The sequence below is a fragment of the Melanotaenia boesemani genome, chromosome 18 (assembly GCF_017639745.1).
Source record: "Melanotaenia boesemani isolate fMelBoe1 chromosome 18, fMelBoe1.pri, whole genome shotgun sequence".
Classification (NCBI taxonomy): domain Eukaryota; kingdom Metazoa; phylum Chordata; class Actinopteri; order Atheriniformes; family Melanotaeniidae; genus Melanotaenia; species Melanotaenia boesemani.
In genome coordinates, this window is record NC_055699.1 from 13,844,510 (window position 1) to 13,850,326 (window position 5,817).

Sequence of the window (5,817 nt, forward strand, 5' to 3'; positions counted from 1 at the left end):
TAGTGTCCAGCTTAGTCCAACACTTCACATGGCCTTGGCTGGGTCCCCCTCCCCCACCCCACCCACCCCGCACTCTTCCTGTTAACCGTCCCAACTTTATCGACATTACAGGAATCACTAATGAAGCTCTGTCTGTCTGCCTGTAAAGCTATTAAAGGTAATAAAGCAGAAACTCACACAGACATGTGTTCATAATCATACTGTGTAAGCCCATCCCCCACCATTAAATCCATACAGTGTTTTTTTTTTTCTTCCCTCTATGTAGCCTTGACTGATATGATTAGCATGTATACTGGGAAAATGTTACAATTGCAGATATTGAGGTGTGAGCTGGAAGTATGGAGTGCTGCTAAGAATTCCTGGATGAACTCCCGGAGTTTTTATTATTATTTCTTTTATAAAGGGTCCTTTACTTGTAGCTGGTTTTGCAGTGATTTTTGGAAAGATGCAAAGAAAACAATTTGACCATGTTGGACTCTTCCATGGTTTCATCAGCTAATGGCTCTACAGCAGCACTCAAAGATATAGGAGGACTCTATGCTTGAGCTAAAACCCTCTGTGGTACTGTTTTATCGCATTTTGCTTACAGGAAAGGCATCCCCTTAAATTAGCTATCATCTTTGTGTTTCTTTTCTAATTTAACATTCTTGTGCTGTGGACAGGCTCCCTGTTCTGTAGCTAGGGCTACACCCCAAATTAGTTTAACTATTCAAAGGGGCTTGCAACTGGGAAACTTTGCAAACAACAGAAGCTCTGCAGCAGCTGATGCATATGAATAAAGCAAGCAGACCAGGACAGAAAGGTGGTGTAGTAATTGTGAGGAAAAGTGCAAGAGACCCCAAAATAAAGACCTGTAAGCCTGTAGAAGACCCCTTACTGTGCATAGCAATCCCAGCAGATTGGTCCTCATGCTTATGCTAAAGTCCCAACCCCTCCTCCTTCTCTCCTATCCTCCAAAAGAGTTTGACCTCCAAAAGCCTGGCTGGTAGTTCAGATCACCCGATGAGTGGACGCATACACTGGTCCCTCCATGACAAAGGCTTGCTGAATGTCCCTTTCCTAATAAATCAGGAGGACATTAACAAATATATGCCTTGTTAAGAAACGAGAACAGCTCCCTTCCCTGTGGTGAGCTTCAACACTGATCGCATACAGCCTCGGTTAGAGGAAACAATCCAGATGATCGCTGAGAATTCTCCCCTGCTGAACTTTAGAAAAACATTTGACTGATTTTTCTTTGTCAATTTACTCTTTATGTACAAGAAGTCATGTTTAATCCATGGAAACAATCTCAGTGCATTGTAGCACCCAATAGGTGAAGATGGAGAACTGTGCTGATGGGGTGAGCCTGATTTTTAGCTGTGTGCTCATTACATTGGTCCTAGATGACACTTTGAGTTTACTGTAAACAGTGGGATCTTTCATGATCTCCTCAATTCCCCTGAAACATGTGGGCCATACCTTCAGGGCTTTACCCTCCTCCAAGAGCATCCACAAAGTTCTCACAATGTTAAATGAGGTACTGAGAAACATTTCATATTCATGGGGGACAGTTATATCCATATAAATGAAATAATTGCTCTTTAGAGGCTTAAGTTAGTAACTGAAGTATTTGAGCAGTTTTTGGGCCCTTAGGCTACTGGGATTATGAGACTCCTCTGTTAGAGGTAGCAAAGTTTGCCTCATGTGAGGACTCATATAGGACCACCAGGAAGATAAGATAACATTTGAATTTCCTCTGATGACTGATAATAGATGCAGACTTTTAAGAGGCAGACCTCACGTATGTAGGGAAAGTTGTGTATCTTTTATCACTTCAAGATACGCTGATGATAAAAGTTTTTAAACTAAAGAGTGTCATTTCTGTTCTTCTGAACTAGGTGGGAGTTAATTAGGTAAAAGGACATGCAATTCCAATTGTTGTCAAACCACCCCAGTGACACACATCAGAGGTGCTTGAGCGTGGGCTTTCTAAGTCCCTCAAGAAGATCCTTCTGCCTCACTCATCCCACTAATTACCTCCTAGCCATACTGTAAAAAGGACCACTTCTGCTAATCAGCCTAAGCTAGAAGGAAGGCTGGATGGAAGCACAGACAGAGAGAGATGTGGATGAATAAGGGATGACAGGAATGGCAGTTTTTCAATGAAACTGATTAACTCCAAGCCATGTTAGTTTGACAGCTTGTATAGTTTTGGTGTCTTCCATGATGCATATAAGTATGTTTCTGCAACATGGAAGAAACTGTGCTCCTCAGAAAGATGGGGCTTTAAACTCTTGGTCATATTGAAAAAAAAAAAAAAAATCTGTGTGCTCTTAAAAAGAAAATAGACCATTACAACTTCCACAGGTTGACAGTGAGAACAGATTCTTCTTCATATGCTCATTTTGAATTTTAATTCAAATAATATCCAACATTTTGAGAAAGAAACTGTGTTCAGAAAAAATAAAACAGAAAAGCAACAATAAATGATTGTGATGCTGAAATGCACAAAAAGAGTCTTGGTTCTGTCACAGCATGGGCACCTTCTCTTATCACAAGCTTACTAAAGATTGGCTGAGGGTAGATGTGTTTTGTGGTCTGATTAATCAGGCTGTAACAATTCTTTTTGGAAATTATAGATGCTGCTTCTTCCATGCCAAAGAGGAGAAGGACCATTTTATCAGTATTCTGTTCAAACGTCAGCATCTGAGATGGTAATGGGTAAAATGACAGCATCAATGTTAGGTAACAGGTTCAATGAAATCATAATTTTCTATTTAGGTTTTGGAGCAGCAACAGAACTGACCTTTTTTCAGAGAAGACTTATTTATTTGAGCAAGGCAATGCCATAGCAGATTCTGCACATTAAAATAAACAATTTACAACTGGCCTGTTGTAAGTTGTCAGATGCTTGCAATTTGTTATTTCTTGCCTGCATCCAATTCAAAATTTGTGTAATGTTTTTTTTTTTTCAGATTATTTAGTAGGTTCAACTTTGGATGATTTGTTTTTGTACGATTTTCAATAATATTTAACATTTACCCTCAAATTACTGTATTTTTTGTACCAAATTTTCTGAAACCAGGGTCGCTTGTGACATCATCTCTCATTTGTTTGTTTTCTAAGGTACTAAACTTCCTATAGAGCTGTAGAAAAACAAAAGCTGCAGGTTTTTCTTTCTTTTTCTTTGCTCCTTTCTAAATCATTCCAGTGGCCACACACAGGTCTGGCTCTTGAGACACAGCTGCTAACAGAGCAATGCTCTCTGCTTCTGATCCACACCTCTGCAAACACACACACACACACACACTCATGCACACATATACGCAGCACAGTGGTGGTTGGACAATTACTGCAACACTGTCTTTGTCCCCATTTTAATCCCAGGGATCTCATTGATGGTCACACTTGCCTGCACCTTCATTATTGCCCACCCTCCCCCTCCTCCTTGTCCCCTGAAACACCCCTAAACATCTCCAAGGGTCGTCCTTCTTTTGCCCCACAAACAAGAGAAGTGTGCTGCACCACAAAAGGGGTCAAGAAAGAGACACAATTAGCCCTGTGACAGTAAGCCCTGACATGGGCCAGGAAGCATGCCACACAATGGAACCAAGTTTTATACTGTGTTTTAATGCAAACATTGGAGTGTGCTGCATCGTGGCAGAAGCCACTCTAATCACAGGCCTTTGTGGCTAGGAAACAAGTGGTCATTCATTTATTAGTTACTCATTAGTTAGAAAAGCACAGGAGGCTTCTGTGTTATACAGGTAGATGAAAAAAGGCATCTTCGGTGGGGTGAGCCTTTAATTAAATCCCAAGCCAGTCACTTAGAGATTGCTCTGTCAATGATTATATAGAGCTCAACAAATAAACAAGGGAAGAAATTGTATCCAAGATGATATGATAGTGCTTCCAGAGAACACAGCTCTGCCAGGACATCCAGCCGAGTAAGAATATGGTTTGAAAACTAACCCTTCCTGCAACAACCTCACTCTGCACACTCACATCTTATGCAGTCCTTGTTTGGACTGCTAAGCTCCTCAACATGTTTCCACTGCTCTTGCATCTCTGCACTGCAGGATCCACATTAATGATCGGCAGGCTTAAATAAACCTTCCGTAGTTGTTCTGCATCGATCAGGTGATCTAGCTATCAGATAAGCTAACAGATCTATGAAGGAGTCCTGCTGTAATTGAGTTGCTCTGTGGGAGTGCGAGCTTGTCTGTGTTCTACATAAACATTATACATGCCCAAAGTGTGCTGAAGTACAGGACTGTCAACACCCTGAAGTGTTGCTCTTTGTGTTTTTCAATCTGTCAAGGCAAATGGGAGATGTTCTCCCTGCACTAATTATGAGTTGTAAAGCAGGTTGTGATTGTGGTTGATGGTTTGCATCCCAGAGGAGGATCAGCATTCAGTATGTTCATTGCACTGTGTGATTAAGGAGACCAGAGAGGGAAGGAAAGTCTAAACCGAGATGCTGATCTAATTAAAGCAAAGATAACAGCAAGTAAAACCTTTTATATGTGTGTTTTTCTGTCAGTTAGTTGTATTTGATAGGCTAACCCAAATTATCCAATTATCTAACACAGTGATCCCCAACCCTGGTCTTTAAGGCCCACTATCCTGCAGGCATTAGATGTTTCCCTGCTGCAGCACATCTGATTCAAATTAAATCAGTCTCTGACAAATTCTGCATAAGTCTGCTATTGAGCCATTAATTTGAGTCAAGAGTAGGCTGAAATGTACTGCCTGTCACCATACTATTAGACAACTTTATTTCTATTTTTACAACTAAGAACATCTGTGTCACTCACTTCATGTCATCGCATGCATCGTCTTGATCAAAGTATCCTACTACTAATTAGCTGAGTTTATCAGGAATTATATCAGACCAGCTCATAGTCAGGCATCACTTTTGCAAAGATTTTAAAGAGACTGTTCACCTTCCAAAAGGTGTTATATGTTTATGTAGGCAGATATAGCCTGTGATTACATTCAAAGAATATGTGCCCTTCATATAAGGTAGGTTTAAATAATTCTCTCATCCTAATGAAGAGATGTTGCAGCCAACCAGTAATATATTTTTTTCTCTGAAACACAACCCTGAGGTGGGAAAAGTGTTACAGTTAAGTGTTATCTCGCTCCAATGTGACAACCAGAAATGATGGATGCTCATCACCTCATGTTGCATGTAGGTATGAGTCATTATAAAGTTCATTATAAAGAAGGTACATTTCAGGAGAAAACTTCTTTATAAGATAGTAAGTGTCTTTTTCCAGGTTTGAACTTTGTCATAGTTGGTATTTTGGGTCTGAATGTAGGGAATTTAGAAACACATACCTGATAATATATTTATCTGTGGCCTCTTTTTGAGCTGCTAGATTTACTCAGACAGAATTCTTCCCAGATTTTCCAAAATGAGAGCACTTTGACCTGTCAGACGTAGGGAAGACGTTGACTGTTCTTAAGAACTTCATAAGCACTTCACACAACCCCATTTGTTAAAGCTGTGACTTGTAGAAAGTAACTGTTAGGGAAGGCGAGGTGGCTCAAACTCAAGAGTTTTAGAGGAGCTCTGACTTGTCAGACATAATGACTTGAACTCTGAAAACTGAAATAAATAAACAGAAACTAGCAGAAATCAACAAGACAAAAATGTTTGAGATCAAGAATTAAAAGACCAAGAAAATGTATTGTTTGTGAGATTGTAATTAAGGAGTATTTAATTTAGTTCAATTCATATTTATTTAATCATCAGTGCTAATTTACTACTAAAGTCATTACAGGGCACGTTGCAGAGAAACATGCAACTTAAATTCAAGTCTATTTAAT